The sequence below is a fragment of the Lemur catta genome, chromosome 8 (genome assembly GCF_020740605.2).
Source record: "Lemur catta isolate mLemCat1 chromosome 8, mLemCat1.pri, whole genome shotgun sequence".
NCBI classification, from domain to species: Eukaryota; Metazoa; Chordata; class Mammalia; order Primates; family Lemuridae; genus Lemur; species Lemur catta.
In genome coordinates this window covers 25,788,472-25,807,716 of record NC_059135.1, presented here as the reverse complement: position 1 = coordinate 25,807,716, position 19,245 = coordinate 25,788,472, and the positions used below count along the sequence as shown (strand labels likewise).

The window sequence follows — 19,245 nt, the reverse complement described above, 5'->3', positions numbered from 1 at the left end:
TTGCTAGGCAAGTCATCCTGGGAGAATGAGCTGGAATCCCATGGGAATGACACATGGGAACCGTAGGGAGGGAACACTGTGTCAAGTGCCACAAAGTCCTTCTCTTTGCACCCCACATACACCTTTTTGCAGCCAGAGGGAAGAACCGGAATGGGATCAAACAGAGACTAGCTATTTTCATCTTAATTTGTACCTAACTATGTACATCCTTTGGCTGGAGGCCAGGTGAAATTCCTATCCCACTTTATAAAAGCAGAACTATTAAGTGTTTCTCTTACATTGCTGTTGCTTCTAAAAAAAGAAAAATCTTATAAAACTCAGTCACTCAGTCCATGGCTGGCACATAAAGACCATGTGTTGGCTCATTAAAATAGTAATTTTTTGTTATTCTTTATTTTGAAAAATATGTGAAGCTTTTCCACTATGCCTGGATAAGAACTCTGTGTAATCCATAGAAAACCACAGTCTTTACCCAAAACGAGCTGCCATCCCAAAACAAGCAAAATATCAGAATACAAACAGGCAAAATCCACACTCCACAAACTGAATAACGGACCAGGAGTGAGAGCCAGAAGGGTTGGCATGATTCAGACTAGGGGATAAAACTCTAGTTTTCATTCAAATGTAATAAAAGTGATAGTGCTTTACTCTTGTAGAGAGCTTTCTTCTGTTTGAGCTTCACAAAGCAATGAAGGGGGCATGGTCACTCCCATTTCCAGAGTCAGGTCAGCTCGGTGGCCTGTCTGAGGCCATGATCAGCGGTGGTGGGAGCCCAGGCTGCACGTGGCCAGTGATTTGCCTAATCCAAGAAAATGGAAGGCATCAGGATTTTTCTGCCTGAATTTTTTGCACAAGAGCTGGTCATTGACACAAATAAAAATACACACTCATAAAAGGCCTTTCCCCTTCCCGGGAAGGAAGTTACGTATGTGTCACACGTGCCTGCGTTTCTCTGACATTTTCAGTTTCTTATAGGGGTGGGGAGGACAGGTTGGTGAGAGAGTTTCTGGAAGCGCTACCTGAAGGAAAACAGGGGACACCAGTGACAAACCAGGGCGGTTCCCCTTTCCCTTCCCTTCCGGAGCGGAGGCCTCTGTCTCCTCTGTCTGATGTGGCTCCTTTCGTCACTAAATTACCATGCCAGACACGTGGCGACAACCAGAGGGTTTTCCATAAATTTGAGTTTAAAGGGGATAATACTCGATGTTAAATTGTTAAATTAAATCATTCTTTACAAGACATTTTTACAATTTCAAGCTATTTTCCCAACTAGAGCTGCATAGTAAATTAATTACCGCATTAACAGTTCATTGGTGACTATTGTAAACAACGTTTTTACTCAAAAAATATATATCTACACACACAATTGTGCTCCAAATGTTTGTTCACATATTCTGAATTCATTAAAAAGTACTGGTAGTATTAGAGGGAAAAGTATTCTTAGTAATTTTGTTGCTCGCCTCATTTTGTCCTGGAAAGAGCTATGTTTCCCTTCCATTGGTGCATAGGGTAATTTATCACAGTTATGTATCTGGTGCTGGATAATATAATTGAGGACTTTTTAGAAGTTGAACCAGGTCAGGGAAGGTTGGTTATTAATCTAGTAAAAATAACTTTAGTATTTTGGTTTATATATAAACTAAGTAGAAAGATGAACCATTTTTTCTTCCCTAATGGCTGAAAATATGAAAGGTAAAAATCCCATGGTAGATAAACATACAACAAAAGTCACATATATTATATCTAGTCATGCTTGTTCCAAAAACATTTTGCTTCCCTTTTGTAAGTAAATGGTTAGTCTTATAAAATAATGTGTAATGAAGAGAAGATACTTTAGCAAGATGGTTCCAACTAAGGTGAGTAAGAAATATAATTTGGGTAAAAATGTTCCCTATATCACCCCTGTAAAAGTATCTCAAACTATATACAAATAACGTGGATTGGTTTTATATGCAGTTTAAGTTTTTTCTAAATACACATATTTAATGCATAGCTCACAGTCATAAGGCATCAAAATATCCATGTATAAGGAGCAGGTTTTTGTAAAAAGCATATTTACATGTCTTATATCTGCAGAAACCATTTTCTCCAAACCCAAACTTGGCACACTCATTTGATAAGCTCAAGTATACTTGTGGAACAACAGATATATTTGAAATCAATCAGGCCTGGGCCCCAAAATCGATGCCCTCTGGCTGCTATATTGCTGAAAAGAATAAGGTCATACATACGTACACACTTTTATGTGATACCCTGTATATATCGTGTACACAGGGAAGAAACACATCAAAAGGGGGCTAAGATCCAAAGCAAAACCCACCCAAATGTCCATCAGCAGTGAAACAGATAAATAAATTGTGCTATACACATACAATGAATTATTAAGCAGCGATGACAGGGCATGAACTATTATTATCCTTGCGACATGGATGAAAGCCACTGTAATGTTGTATAAAAGAAGTCAGACATGCAAGGAACATAATGTATTGTTTCATTTATGTAGAATTTTAAAAGAAGCAAAAGTAATCTATGGTGATAGAAGTCAGGGGAGTGGTAGCCCTTGGAGAAGGGGAGGAATGAACAGAACAGGGCACGAGGGGTCTTCTGGGTCCTGCCTACACAGTCTGGTTTCACCTTCTGAAAATTCACCTAGCTATATGCTTATGATACATGTGCTTTCTATATGTAAATTATACTTCAATAAAAATCTTACTTAAAAAGTAAAAATAAAAAAAGGCCGTTGGCCAGGCACAGTGGCTCATGCCTATAATCCCAGTATTTGGGGAGACTGAGGCAGGAGGATCGCTTGAGTCCAGGAGTTTGAGGTTCCAGTGAGCTATGATGGCGCCACTGCATTCCAGCCTGGGCAACAGAGAGAGACCCTGTCTCTAAAACATAGAAACAAAAACAAAAAACCCAGCTGATAAAGTAGCTGCCAAAGTAGCTGCCTCCCAAGCACAGCTAACCTAAAGTGCTACGCAGGGTTTGAGCTCTCCACATCCTGCACAGTGGAGCAGCAGAATCCTCAATATTTTCCAGAGACTCAAAGGAATGGGCACTCGCAATTGTAAAAAGAACCCTCATCTTCTCAGACTGCTGTGATAAACAAAACTTCTTATTGTAAAAGAAGCTTAACGCCCTCTATGAGCCTAATCCAAATATCCCCTAGTGTATGTTTGTTCAGATCAGCCATAATCTGGTCACGCAGAGCCAGGCATCCTCAGAGGGGCTGTCCATGGTTCTAGTTACATGAACTATTTGCCAAAGGCGTAGACAGCCTCCTTCTCTAGAACAGACCATGTTAGCTTTTGACAAAACAACCCAGTGGATAAAGAGCACATTCTGCAAACTGCCTCTGAGCATCACCCCGATTTGAGAAAATGTTGTAAGGGTAATGCTACAGTTTTCCCACTAGAATTAAGAAAGGGAGCCTTTTATTTGGTCTGAACTTTCCTCAAGAAATTCCCCAAAGCTAATGTATCCTGGCATGATTCCATCTGAGGAATGTGTGGCTCTTCCATCATCGCCCAGACCATTGCTCTGCTTGAAGCCCAGAAGCTCCTCTGTAAGCAAGACAGGGAAGCTCGCAAGTGGGGTAACAAAGCTCAATGCTGAAATTGGGATTGAGGGGCAAATGCCAAAATAAATACGACAACCAGAGAAGGCAGTAGATAAGGACCCGTCGTCCAGCAGAAATGAGAGAGAAAACTGAACATCATTCCCGACCCCTGGGTCTGCTGTCTCTTTATAACCATGTGTAAATTACCTTACCTTCCTGGGAGATGGATAGGTAATGCTTTCTCTAAGTGGAGCCAAGGAAGGTTGATGGTTGTGAGGGAAAACAGAATTCTCCTGCCTCTCTGGGCATGTGTCCATGCTGCCCCAGTGAGAAATGTCTTTATCAAGCTGACATCATTCACCATAATCATGACCCTCTGGTCTCTTGGGAAGAATACACTGGATCTATAATCTTTAGTTCTTCTTCTAACCCTATCACTTACTTGCAACATCATCTTCAGCGAATCATTTAACTTCTCTGGGCTGCAAATACTTTGCTGACTGCAAATGCCCTTTTCATTCTTCAAACACTCAGAAAAGGAGGATAAAGAATGGCCATCTATTGCTTTGAGCATTCACAAGCATAAGTGACTCTCTGAATCAGAAGGCCAATCCTTCCCTTCTCCAAGTTTAAGCCCTGCCCAGCTCAGGCGTAGTGATTGAGTCCTGCCTTCTGCAAGAGGTGGGGTGGGGCATATGAACCTCCTGAGTCATGGCGGAAGGTGGGTCACGCTTAATGGCCTTTCACTGTGAATGAGTAGTGTCTAGCTGCTACCCAGGCTCCTCCTAGGCTTCTTGACCCTCTGGTCTTTGACCTTGCCTTGATTGAAAAAGAGACTTAAAAATTTTCCAGTTAGGTAAATCCAGTTTTTAAGGAAGTGATCAATGCTATATCATAATGAAGATCCATTTTACTATGTATTTTTATTGTCTTGGGGGGTGTAGAAGGACAGTTACGGCCATTGACAATTTAGAAAGAACATATTTCATATTAAAGGATTAAAAGTTAGGGCTCACAGAAGGCCAGTGAGAAATAAAGTGAAAGTATTGCTGAGATTGTAATGCAAACTAAGAGAAAAATACAATTTGATTTTGCCCCCAAAGGGTGACTGACCTTCCCATTTTTTAGGGAACACATCCGTGGGGAAAGTGAACACTACACCTGCAGGCCCAGCCCCTTTGGCACTTGCAGCAATGCCAACATAGTATCGAGGACACGGATGCTCCTCTTAGTCAGGCATGTAATCACATATTTCCAGATGAGAGGCACAAAAAATGATTAAAGGTTTGGGAAATTGGATCTATATAGAAAGACTAATGGAACTGGCTTCCTATAGCCTCAAAAAGAAGAAAAAACGGGCAAGAAGAGAGGGCTCTCAGCCACCCTGTGTGTGAAAGAATGCATGCAACCAGTGATGCTGAGAATTAACTGAAGGCAAAAGCAACGTCATTAAAGAACAGCCAGATGTACTTTACTTACACTTGAACAAGATTTTTAAAGCTTTGAGTTTTTAAGCTAGAGGGATCCTTGGAACCATCTCTCATTTCAAAAGAGGTCTCAGGGTCAGCCTGAAACATTGGAGCAAAGTTATCCACAGCTTCCTTTCTCGGTTGGTTTGATTAGCAGCAGAAGAAAGGTCAGAGGAACTTTATGGGTGGCTCTCAGCATTGTAGTTTTATGATCTTGACAACCATTAGGCTCCACAAGTTGGCCGTTATCATTTCTGATCGGCAGTCTGATCAGAAATAATAGCGACCTCAGCACAGCTTCCTCAATTACTATCCAAATATTGGCACAGGTTTACATCATTTTCCCAAATAACAGAGCTGCCCTGAGCCCATCAGCTTTATAAAATAAGTTCCTTAGCATGACTTTCTTCTTTCTGTAAATGATATCACTTTTGTGTAGTCACCCAGGTGTGACACCTCAGAGTCATTTTAGACTAATCTGTCTCCCTCACTGCTTGTTGGCAGTCTGTCAGCAATGCCTATTGAGTATTCCTTCTGTCTTTCTCATCTCATTTCCATTCCCTTCTTTCCATTCCCAGGGCAAAAATTCTAGTTCAGGCAATCATTAACCTACACCAGTAAGGGAGCTACTGAGATGACTTAATTCCTGCTTCCTAAATTCAAGTTCTTTCTCAGCGTTTATGAAAGGGTAGCCAAAGATCACCTTCAGGAAAATTACCAAAACAGCTTGTTAAAAATGCAGAATTCCCATGCCCTAGGCTTCTGTCTCAGAGTATCTGGGGTTGGCACTCAGGAATCTGAATTTTTAATAAGTTCTCTCCACATGATATTTGTGTTCCCTAAAGTTTTAGAAACCCTTTTCTACCAATTCAATCCACCTGGCGATTGTTCATTCATTTATACAACAGCACATTCCAGGAATAGTTCCTCTTTTCATCAAGCTATTCCATCCATTAAAAAGTCTTGGGTTTCTTCATGAATAGTAGAAAGGATAAATAAAATGTGATGTATTCATACCATGGGTTACTATATAACACTGAAAAGAACCAACACCTATTGCTACACACAACAACATGAATAACTCACAGACAGTGAATGAGCAAAAGGAATCTGACATAAAAGAGTATATATGATATTTATATGAAGTTTAAGAATAGGCTACTCTTAATTAATGGTAATAGATGTGAGAACAGTGATTTCTGTGGGGTAATATTGACTGGGTAGAGACACAAAGTGCACCTTCTGGAGTATTAGAATTGTTCTATCGTTTAATTCAGAGGAATTTACATGTGTGTATGTGTGCATATGTGTGTGTAAGTAAAAAGTTATTGAGGATTGTACACTTTATGTTAATTATACCTCAATTAATATAATAAAAATAAATAAGTGTAGTTACAGGCTTCTGGCAGCAATAAAAATAAATAAGTGTAGTTACAGGCTTCTGGTGGCCAGGAGAGGTGAGAGAAAGAGAAAGGGAGAGAAAACCTTGAGTGATTCACCATTGACTGGAGGGTAAAATCCAAACTCCTTAGCATGTCTTTTAAGAGCTTCCACAAGATCTCCATAACCTAACTTTTCAAAGCAAAGTCCTGCCACCTCTCTTCTCCAATCAGACTTACCTCCTTCATTTTACTGAATAGAACTCATGGTTTTTTACCTTCCTTCTTATTCTCTTTCTTCTTCTTCTTTTGTGATCACAACTGACCCACCTAGAATATTATTCTATTCTTTCTCCATCCAATGCTTAACTATACTTGAAGGTCCAATTCTTTTTTCCTAATAAACCCTGTTCTTGACTATTGGTGGCTTGAATTGTGTTCCTCAAAAAGATACATTAAAGTCCTAACTCCTGGTACCTTATTTTAAAATAGGGTAATTTTCAAATGTAATTAGTTAAGTTGAGGTGATATTGGATTAGGTGGACACTTAGTCCAATGACTATTGTCCTTATAAGAAAGCCATGTGAGGACACACAGACACACAGAGAAAAACACCATGTGAAGATGCACACAGAGATTGGAGCTATGTGTCTACAAGCCAAGGAATGCCAAGGACAGCCAGCAACCACCAGAAGCTAGGAAAGAGGCAAGCAAAGAGTCTCCCCTGTAGCCTTTGGAGGGAACCCTGTGATAACTTGATTTTGGACTTTCAGCCTCCAGAACTGTGGAAGAATAAATTTCATTTGTTTTAAACCACCCAGTTTGTGATATTTTCTTATGGCAGCCCTTGGAGACTAATACACCACTCCTACTCATAGTCCCCTCTCTTATTTCCTGACTTCTATAAGCTCCTAAATTCTAGAGAAGTCACTTGGCCCCTATGGTAGCCAGTCTCTCACATGTCCCTCGATAATCCCTACCTCATGGTGCTAATGCCCTTGTATGACCCCCTCCCTCATTAATAGGACTCACCCATGTTACTGATAGTATAGTATGGAAATGATACATTGTTTCTAAGGGCAGGTCATAAAAGACACTGCAGTTTCTGCTTTTGCTCTCCTGGACCATTCACTCTAGGGGAAGCCAGGTGCCATGCCACTATAACATTCAGTATGCCCTATGAAAGTCCACTGGTAAGAAACTGAGGTCTCCTGCCAACAACCGTCATAAACTCAACCATTTATGTGAGCAAGCCAACCTGGAAGTGGCTCCCCCAACCCCAGGTAAGCCTTCAGATGACTGCAGCCCGAGCTAAGATCTTGACACCGCAACCTTGTAAAAGGTCTTAGAATTGGCTAATCCACTCCTGGATTCCAGATGCACAGCAACTATGTGAGATAATAAATGTCTATTGTTTTAAGACAGTAGGTTATGGGGTCATTTTTCTGTAACAACAGATGAATAATACAACCCCTATTTTCATATACTGTCTCCTATTTCTTAACTCTTCTGGGAAGATCTTGACTTCTCAACTAGATTGCAAAGTCCTCGAGAGCAGGGATCAATTCTTGTGTCTCTTTGCATCCTCAGTCATGCCCAATAATTTATTATATATGTAAAACATGCCTGGTGAACATGTGTGAATGAGTGAAAGAACACAGCACATCCCACCAGATAAGCTTCCAGAATACTGAGTTGAGCCAAGAAGTACGTCTCTTATTTAAAAATCAAGTTTTTGGAAACTTCTCTCATGAGGAAACATTGAGAAAAGCTGCATTTGAAGCCATTTTTCTTTCTCTCTCACCCATTTCCCTGCCTCTCTGGGGTTGCTTGTTGGCTTCTGAAATGTAGGTCACCTCCAGTGGCATGACCTAATTAGGAGATGTAATTTAACAGAAAAAATAAAATAAAAGAAATCCTCTGAGATGGCAGATTTGAAACAAAGAAGAGTATTTCTTTCATTCTGTGTTTTTGGCGATAGCTTCCCTACTAGAATTATCCCCTTTCCACCCCCAAGCTACACAATTTGTAAAGCACAAAGAAGAAAGGTAGAAACACATTCAGAAGCAGCTGGAAATGATGAATTTATAATGATCACAGAAGGAGTAAGAGAAAGCTTTACTTCACTAAAGTGGCTCCGTGGGGCTGTTTCTTGGCAGCACAGTGAGTGAGACTTCGGAGGAAGAAGTATTGATGATGCTGATACAAAGTACCACGCACTTTAAGGATCGGAAGAGACCTGTGTCCCATCTAATCCAACCCCTGAGGAAATGCCATGATACCTGTTGTTTGTAACACAAGAAAACCCCATACACAAGTCTTCTAAACAATAGAGTTTTTTCCTTCATACATTTGGCATTCTTGTTTTAGAAAAGAGAAGGAGAGTAAGCAAGCTGAACGGATTTTAGGGGTTCATTACAAAATTCACTCCCAGGGGATATCATCGAGCCAGGTTGGATTCAATCCATCTGCCTCACCTCTTCCTCTCAGAGGTATGATGCTTGGTTCCTGTAAAATGCTTAAGTGCTTTCTGAATCGCCCCAGAAACACTTAACTACACTGATCATAATTGAATGCATTATTAATTCTTTCTTTGAAAACTGATATTCCAATGTTTGTCATTAGGCAATTCCATTTATCCATCCAACAAAACTCAAAAGTCTACTATATGCATAACCTGCCTGATGGCTGACATTTATTAGGTAAAAACTATTACATTATTCCCATTTTACAGAGGCACCGGAAGACCAAGTACTTTCTTAAAGCCAAACAGCTAATAAAAGGTGAAGCCAGGAAACAAATCTAGGCAATTTGACTCTAGAAACTGTGTTCCTAATTCCTGACATTACTTTACATCGACTATAAAACTATATTTTCCATCTACTTGAGATCAATGCAGCGGGCATTTACTGTATAGAAGGCATATCTGTTTCTCTCTGCAAGAAACTTCCTAATTGCAGCAAGAAGCCCAGTCATTTTCAGCCTTCTTTTCAACCCAACACACCCATGGGAGATATCGTACTGCCACTGATACCCGAGGTTCATGCACCAGTGACTCTCCGTGTTGCTGAACAGGGGATTTTGATATGTCCTCCTGGTACCCACCTCCTATTAAGAATCACTCTCCTATCACTGAGAAGTTCCACTTCCAGCTTGACAGTATGAGGAGCTCTGTAGACTCTTCCTCATTGAAACTGATGAAAATTATTTTTAAAAACAATTTAAGGTCTCTAGAAATAGACCTAGTGGCATATAGCGAATTAAATACCATTTATTCGTGAAAATTTACTAAAACTCAGAAAAACAAGTTAGTGGTATTTGAACCAAGACCCACATTCTTCCTTCCCTCTCCCAGCTCAGTGGAGACTCCATTCCAAACTGCTACAGCTAAAAACACAGGGCTTCTTCTCTCTCCTACTACCAGCCAGAGGGCTATTTTCGTGGAAGGAGGAGGGCATTGGCATTTCTCATCTTTCCCCTAGCTACCTGTTGCTGAGGCTGAGTTCTGGATGAATGTGGCCAAGAGGTAAGGATTCCCTTCTTCTGCCCAGCCCTGACTGTGCGACACAGGCTCTACCTTGGGGATGGTGTTGGTGAGAATACTGGGACCCCAGTTGTGCTTGGCTTGGCTCATAAAGCTGGGGTTTCATGCCAAGAGAGGCAACCTAGTGCTGCCACCCTCCTCATCTACTGAGCACTCAGCTTCTGAAGCAGGGATGTCACTCGGAGAAAAACACACCATTGTCCCTGCCGCAAGCACCAGAACCTGGCTCGCATATTTTGTCTGAGGGAAGAAACAGGTCATTTCAGTTACCACACTTACCAATCTCAGAATTTCCATTTGGTTCTTTTTTTAAAAATATAATTTATTGACATTCTCTATTTGATGCAAAATGGTCATCATATCTACCTTTATTCCTTTAGTTCTTTGAGCATATTTATAATTGCTACTTTGAAATCTGTGTCTGTTAAATCTGACATATGATCACTGTCATAGGCAATTTCTGTTGCCTTCTTTTTTTCCCAGTGTATAGGTGATGTTTTACTGTTTCTTTGCATCTATCTTTTTTATTAGACACTGTACATTTTACATGATATACTATAGCAACTTTGAGTGCTAGTCCTTCTAGGAATTGTTATTATTACTTGCTTGTTTACTTGTTTAGTGACTGGCTGAATTATTTCAGTAAAACCTATTTCCTCTTCCCATTTCATCCCTGCTACAGTGTGAAGTCTCTGATGTTGCTCCTCGGGGTTGCGATCTAGGGTATGCCCACAGTCACCTGGGATGACAGCAGTTTTGACCAGGCTTTCTTTGACTGTTTCTCTCTTTCCTTGACCACACATAATTATAAACTCAATTAATTGCCAGCTGATTGCTCTGTTTTCAACAATGCCCCTGGGCATAAATTGCCTCACATACTAATCCAATCACATTTGGGCTCCTTGGAAGGGAAAGTTCTGAGGTCAGGCGTTTGCAATTTGTTCTTACCTCAGGAAGGTAAGATGTCTCTTTCTCCATTTCTCTTCAGCAATCTAGTTGTACTACAGCTTAGTCTGTATCTCCCATTACTCTATCAATCTCCTCAAAATTGCCTTATATCACAACTTCCACTGTTTTTGAGAGCATCTTCAGGCTTGAACTCCATCACACTCTGTTATAAATAAAATCAGCTCCTTTAGGAGTATTTGGAGCCTTCTGTTCTATGACCTGTTTCTTCCCTCAGACAAAAGGAAATAATTAAGATTAGAGCAGAAATTAATGAAATAGAAAGAGAAAACAATAGAGAAAAATCAATAAAACCAAAAGCTGCTTCTCTGAAACATTAACAAAATTGACAAACTTCTAGCTTTGTCAAAAAAACAGGACAGAAGACATTAGAATAAAAAATGAAAGAGGGGTCATTACTACCAACCATACAGAAATAAAAAGTATTATCAAAAAGTATTATCTATAAGTGTATGTGAAAAAATTAAACAATTTAGATGAAATGGACAAATTCCTAGAAAGACAAAACCTACCAAAACTGACTGAAGAATAAATAGACAATCTCAACAGATGTATAACAAGTAAAAAGGTTGAACTAGCAATGAAAAAACTACTTATGAAGAAAAGCATAGGTTCAGATGGCTTCACTGGTGATTTCTATGAAGCACATAAAGAATTAATACCAATTCTTCACAACTCTTCCAAACAATAGGAGAACACTTCCCAATCCATTCTGCGATGCCAGTATTACCCTGACAGCAAAACCAGACAAAGGCATCACACACAAAAAAAAATGCAGACCAATATTTCTAATGAATATGTATACAAAATTTTCAACAAAATACTAGCAAAGTGAATCCAACAATACACAAAAGGAATTACACAGCATGACTAAGTAGGATTTATCCCAGGAATGTGAGATTGGTTTTACATCCAAAAATCAATAAATGCAATGCACTATTGATAAAATTTAAAAAACAAAACCACATGGTCTTTTTTGTCAATAAATCATTTGACAAAATTCAGCACCCTTTCATGATAGAAAATATTCAACAAACTAGGTAAAGAAGGGAACTTTCTGTGCCTGATAAAGGGAACCTACAAAAATGCACATCATACTTAACAGTGAAAGACTGTATGCTTTCTCCTAAGATCCAACAAGAAGAGGATGTCTGCTCTTGCCACTGCTATTCAACATTGTACTAGTGGTTCTAATCAAAGCAATTAGGCAAGAAAAATATGTAAAAGGCATCCAGATTGGAAAAGTATAAGTAAGACTATATCAATTCACAAATGACATGAATTTGTATTATAGAAAATTCTAAAGAATCCTTGAAAAAAACTACTAGAACTAATAAACAAGCTCTATAAGGTTGTAGGATACAAGGTCAATATTCAAAAATCAATCCTATTTCTATATACTTGCAATGAACTATCAAAAAGTGAAATAAAGGAAACAATTCCATTTACCATAGCATCAAAAATAATAAAATATTTAGGAATAAATTTAATGAAAGAAGTACAAAATTTATACCCTGAAAACTATAAAATATGATTCTAAGAAATTAAAAAAGATCTAAATAAAATGAGAAAACATCCCATGTCGATGGATTGAAAGATTTAATATTTTAAGATGGCAATATTCCCCAAACTAAGCTACAGATTCAGTGAAATCTCCACCAGAATCCCAACTGGGTTTCTCGGAGAAATTGACAAGGTGATCCCAAAATTCATATAGAATTGGAAAGGATTAGAATGGCTAAATCCATCTTGAAAAGGAGTAAAGTTGAAGGATACACACTCACCAATTTCAATACTTACTACAAAACACAGTAATCAAGACAGTGTGTTACTGACATATAGTTACAAATAAGCATATAGATCAGTGGAATAGAACTGACAGTCCAGATGTAAACCATGTGTCACTGATCTACTGTCTTTCCACAGGGGTGCCAAAACCACTCAATGGGAAAGAATAGTATTGTTAACAAATGGTGCTAGAACAAGTGGATAGCCACAGGCAAAAGGATGAAATAAGACCCTACATTACACCATATATAAAAGTTAACTCAAAATAGAAAAAAGACTTAAATATAAAAGTAAAAATTATAAGACTCATAGACAAAAATATAGAGGTAAATAGACCTCAGATTTGGCAATGGATTCTTGTATATGCTCTTGCTTACCAAAGCATGAGAAACAAAAGAAAAAATAGATAAATTGAACTTCATCAAAATTTAAAACTTCTGTGCTTCAAAGAACATCATCAATAAAGTAAAAAGACAACCCACAAAATGGAAGAAAATATTTACAAATCATATGTCTGATGAGGACTTGTATCCAAAATATATAAAGAAGCCTTCCAACTCATTAATAAAAAGACAACCTGATTTGAAAATGTTCAAAGGGTTTGGGTAAACATTTCTCCAAAGAAGATATACAAATGGCCAATAAGCAAATGAAAAGATGCCCATCTGTTAGTCATCAGGAAAATGCAAATCAAAACCACAAGATACCACCACACGCTCACTAGGATGGCTAAAATCAAAAAGTTAGATAATAACAAATATTGCTAAGGATATAGAGAAACCAGAACCCTCATACACTATTGGTGGGAATGTAAAATGGTACAGCCACTTTGCAAAACGGTCTGACACTTCCTCAAATTCTTAAACATAGATTTGTCATAGGACCCAGCAATACTATGGCTAAGTATACACCTAACAAAAATGAAAATGTATGTCCACATGAAAATCTGTATATGAAAGTTTATAGCAACATTATTCATAACAGCCAAAAGGTAGAAAAAACTCACATACCTATTAACTGATGAATGGATAAATAAAAAGTGATATATGCATACAATGGAATATTATTTGGCTAGAAAAAGCAATGAAATATCGATACATGCTACAACATAGATGCACTTCGAAAACATCATGCTAAGTGAAAGAAGCTAGCCACAAAAGCCACGTACTGTATGATTCCGTTTGTGTGAAATGTCCAGAACAGGCAAGACAGAAAGTAGATTAGTGGTTGCTCGGGGCTGGTGGGAATGAGGAGAAGGAGGGTGATAGCTAAAGGGTACAGGGTTTCTTTCTGAGGTGATAAAAATATTCTAAAATTGAGTATGGCGATATTTGTACCTACTTGTGAATATATCAAAAACCACTGGGTTGTACACTTTAAATGGATGAATTCTGTGGTATACAAATTATATTAAAATACAATTATTTAAAAAAATTCAACAACATGCTACAAAAATACCTGACCAGTATTCCTCAAAACTGACAATGTCATTCAAAACAAGAAAAGTCTGAGAAACTGTCCCAAACCAGAGGAGGCTAAAAAGACACAATGACTAAATGCAGTGTGACATTCTGGATAGGAGACTACAGCAGGAAAGAGGCTTTAGGGAAAAACTGCTGAAATCTGTGTGGAGGGTAGAGTTTAGTTAATAGCAATGTACCGATGCTGGTTCATTACTAGGGACAAACGTACCCCAGTAAAGTACAATGTTAACAGCAGGGAAACAGTGTGAAGGGTGTACGGGATCTCTGTATTATCTTTGCAACTTTTCTGTAAATCTAAAGCTATCTTAAAATACAATGTTTATTTAAATTTTAGAAAAAGGAATCACTCCTCTACCCCTGTGTTTCCCCACCCCTCCTATTTTTAGGAGTTTGCTGTAGATAACCGTGAGCCTCCTTGGTGCAGAGGCCGGCGAAAGGTTGTTAGGGGTGAATGCTGAAAGGGCGGGGGTCACACCTTTAAATGTCATTAAAAAGGAAGACAAAAAGTAGAAAAAAAGTATGGCAGAGGCTGGCACCTAATCCTGGTGGCCAAAGTTGAGCCTTGGCAGCAAATATTTAGGAGGTTAAAGACTAGCAACCTAAAGCGAGGGAGGGGCCTGGCTGGGTGCAGAGGACTGGAGGGTGTCGGGTGGGAAGTAGGTTCCCTCCAAGCTGTCTGTGCAGGCAGCGCCAAGGGGCAAAGAAAGCACAGCAGCCTCCACACCCCTCTCCAGGTCATACAGATGGTTATTTTTCTGTCCGCCAGACAGTTGTTTACAACAGTTCATTCCTCACAAAGCACTAGAGGGGGACAAGGATGACCACAGAATCCTCTTCTCCTGGTACTTCCCACTGGACTAGTGTCCTGCAAGGCATACATGCTTTGTGAAATGTTGTTTGAGGACACAGCCTTACAGGAATATCTTATAAACACAGACTCTATTGCCAAAACAAGCAAATGTTCAGGATGTAGGACTCTAATAAAAACAGCAAGCCAAGAATCTGATCAGAATACGGAAAGGAAGTTACTTTGCAGACATTTTATTGGGCATTTACTACAAATTGTGTCCTAAGTCAGAGGCTGGAGATAGGAGACAAAAATGTACTTTCTGCTAGACTCTGAGAAACTCAAGGTGAGTCTGTGTGTGATCCAAGGAAGTGAAGAAGGGAGTGGTCCGGAGGAGAGAACCTAAAAAGGAAGAAAGAAAAAGCAAGGCACACACAGAGACACACACACACACACTACAAAGCCAAAGAGCTAACAGTAGGGATATAAGCCAGTCTCCTGCCCCTTCTGCAAAAACTCAAGTCAGAAGAAAACCCACCCAGGGAGTAAGCAAGGATCCTGGTGACTCGCCTTGAGCATTTGCTGTGTACTTGAGTGAGCCGCGCTAAGAAACCAACATGCCTTATGGCATCTCATCACGTGACTCTGCAGGGAGGTACATTTTTAATCCCCATTTTTCAGATTGTGAATTACAGTTAGAAGAGGTTCTGTGACTTGTCCGAGGACACACAGGTAGGAAATACTGGAACTGAGGAAGTCTTTCTTCAGGTCCATGTGCCTAAACTCTGCCCAAGCAAAGGGATGCGGGCTAAGAGAAACAGATTATTTCCTTGTTGTAAAATGAAACTTTGCACAGGGATGAAAGAAAGAATCAAGATCTAAGTCCTCCATCCTTAAGTCCAACCTGACCAACAAGGTTTGCCTGATGAAAGAAGAAGGAAGAAAAGAGAAATGGTAATGCAAGAATGTTAGCAGCCACTCCAGGGAGCCCCTGCTATTCTGCAAGGCTGGAAGGAGGAAGCGGCCTCAGCTTGGAGTTAGCACTTCCCAAGCCAACACTATTGATTCAGTGAGACAGTGACACAGCAGAATGAATTAATAAACATGTACTCAGAGCCATTATTGCTTCAGAATAACATATGCACACAACGAGTGACCATTTTAAGGTGAGCAAGAGGGGTACCTAGAAAAGGAAAAGGGAAATATATGTTGAACAATTGCAAAGAGTCAGAGGAATTTGTTTGTTTGAGCTGGGACATCTCAACTGCCTTGGGCAGAAGCCCTGTAGCCACATCACTGCATGGTTACTCCAGTTAGATACATAAATGAATGCTTATGAGTTCTGGACATACTATACGCAGCATGTAATAGAAGCAGGCCCACATGTTTAGAGTAATGTGTGGAAATGTCTTGGTCATATTCTGATGCCAGAAGGTATGATAGCCAACACAGGAGTAAGTGTGCCACCTGAGACACGTTGCAAGCTCTCTCATTCAGTTTGGGATCACCCAGACATTTTGGGACAACAAGCTCTCTTCCACCCATACGCTTGACTTCTAGACCGCAAATCTCTCCATCTTTATTCATTGTTCCCATTCCAAGATCAAAACTGCATCTCCTATTTGTCACTTTGCCTGTTGCTAATGTGACTTCACATTTCATAAATCTGAATATATGAATTTTAAGGAATTATATATGAGGTGTGAATATCTTTGTGTAGTTGGAACCCACTTGAAGGATCCTTTTATAAAGTCACATTTTCTTACATTTGCCAATAAGAAATGCATGATAGATTTTCTTTCTCAAATGCGTCCTTAGTACATTCATTATGTATTCTGAATCAGAAAAATATGACTTTGCAGAAGCACGTATGTTGTGTAAATTGTGAGCTGCACCTATATTGAAGTGAAATATGGGTAGAAGTTGTGAAATTGGACGCTGCTTAGGGAAGACATTATCTGAGGATCTACTTACCGCCATGGATGATAATTAACACCAGCAGTTCTCAGCATATACTGGGGTGCTCCTCCAATTATGAGTGCTGAATTCTGTTTCAATGGAAAAAAATCACAGGGTATTAGTGCCAGAGAACAAACTAGAATACATTTTGTTGACTCTCTTACGTCTCAGATGAAGACTCCAAAATCCACAATGTTAAGTGGCTTATTCAAGATCATGGAGCTTTGCAAGTCTGGTAAACATCTCAAGTCTCATAAACATTTTTAAACTTGGTCTCAGTGTATGTGGCTCAATCTACTGAGGACATAAAGTCATTACAATAATTTCCTCTCATTCCTAGGCTACAGAATGAAGGAATACTGTTACCCAGAAAAAATTAGGGTGTCAGGGGCAGGTCCAAGTTTTCTGAGGCTTGAAGTTTATAAATCTTGGAAGTCCCTCCAAGAAAAACAATACTAAACTACAAATATAAAATTAGGTACAAAATAGAATGTGGAAATAAAAGTTATTTTTTAAAGTAGGCAAATATCACATATATCACAAATACAGAAAGATAATGTAATATTTTTATTAATTAACTTTCTAAGATGCCTATAATACTTGTTTCTCTATATTTGGCTGCATGCTCTTTGATGACTTCTGTGTATGACAATGATTTTGTAATTTCTTTCCTGTAGGGAAAATAGAAAGATAATTCAGTCTTTCCTCTGGCATGATTGATCAAAACTTGCCTTTTATTATTGATAGTTTATAAAAGCTTTTTTCAGTTTCAGAACTCATTAGTGGTATTGTCATGTAAACTATTAGGATAGTTGTCAAATCTGGGGAAACTTTCATCAAGATTTTTTCATATAGATAAGGGATAAGATTTAGAAAAATTTTCTGCAAGCTAGCTCCTGGCTCTATTTATTTGAAATATTATTACTCCCTGTATACACATGTACTCCCTATCTCAGGCAACTTATTGGGATACTGTAAAAACCTCCTCAGACCCAGGTAAGGGGGAATCTGCACTTTATTGGGCTACATTCTGCTCCTTCTCCCTTGTTGTCAATTTGTATAGGGCAAGATGTCTGTAGAGTTAGGAGATATGTCTACTCGAAGCCCATGCCCCTTACTTCTTCTTTTTTGAAAAGGGATCTCACTGTCTCCCAGGCTGGAGTACAGTAGTAGGATCACAGCTCACTGCAGCCTTGAACTCTTAGGCTCAAGCAACCCTTCTGCCTCAGCCTCCAGAGTAGCTGGGACTAGAGGCACATGCCACCATGCTTGGATCTTGGTCCAAGTACATGGGGTCCTAGAATTTCTTGTTCCTACAGAGCCTACCTAGGCCTCCTCCTGGGATCTGTCCTTCCAAGGGCAGACCGTATTCCCCGTGTGAGCATTGCTTGGGCAACCTTGGAGCCATGGAGAGAGCTCATGCAATGAGAAGCCCTAAAGCTTAAAGTGCACTAGCTTCATGGCAAATCCACCCCTTCATGGCACCCAGAGGCTCTGTGAGGAAGCGTTTTTCATCTTGGACCCCAACCCCATCTGGAAGCTCTCCATTCACCAAAAGTACAGTCTATAAAAACCTCGTATCACCTCAGTATGGCAGCCATGCAGAGGAAGCAGTTAGAAAGAGCTGGAAGAGGTAGACATGTACATGGCTCTCAACACAGCAAAATCTTCCTGGACAACAATGAAGCAGCAGCAGACACCTTCCTGTCTGCCCCCCTGAACCAACATGGCTCCATCTTGGCATCCCTCAGAGGGCAGCCCCACTGCCCGGCGGCGCCTTCAGTGTTCCCATCTGACAGCAGCTGGGCAACTTTTCCTTAAATTGAACCATTTCACTGTCTCTTTCTCCTTCTTAACTTCACAACGCAGCAGGCGCCAATCTCCCCTTGACCCCACAGCAGCCCAGGACGCTTGGCAAAGTGATCCCTCTGGCCACAGTTGAGGGAGGATACACTCCCATTCTCTTTCAGCCTGGAAGAGAGGCAGGGAAGGGAGTGCAGGAAGTAGTGGCCCAGAAGACTGTCCACCCTAGTCTACACTGAAGATGGCTTTTTTTTTTTTTGTCTTTTTGAGACAGAGTCTCTCTTTGTTACCTGGGTGAGCACTGTGGCATCAGCCTAGCTCACAGCAACCTCAAACCCCTGGGCTTAAGCAATCCTCCTGCCTCAGCCTCCCTAGTAGCTGGGACTACAGGCATGCGCCACCATGCCTGGCTAGTTTTTTCTATATATATTTTTAGTTGGCTAGATAATTTCTTTCTATTTTTAGTAGAGACGGGGTCTTGCTCTTGCTCAGGCTGGTCTCGAACTC

The 19,245-nt window shown here is 39.9% G+C and overlaps 1 protein-coding gene across 7 annotated transcripts in view; it reads right to left on the bottom strand.

The window, feature by feature from the left end:
* KLF7 (Kruppel like factor 7) overlaps window positions 1-19,245 on the bottom strand; it is a 401,896-nt gene that overhangs the window by 200,341 nt on the left and 182,310 nt on the right. For all 7 annotated transcript variants that reach the window (XR_006736993.1, XR_006736990.1, XR_006736995.1 and 4 more), the window contains one exon: window positions 16,951-17,024. The gene's annotated coding sequence lies outside the window, so the exon portion shown is untranslated. The remainder of the gene's footprint in view (window positions 1-16,950; window positions 17,025-19,245) is intronic.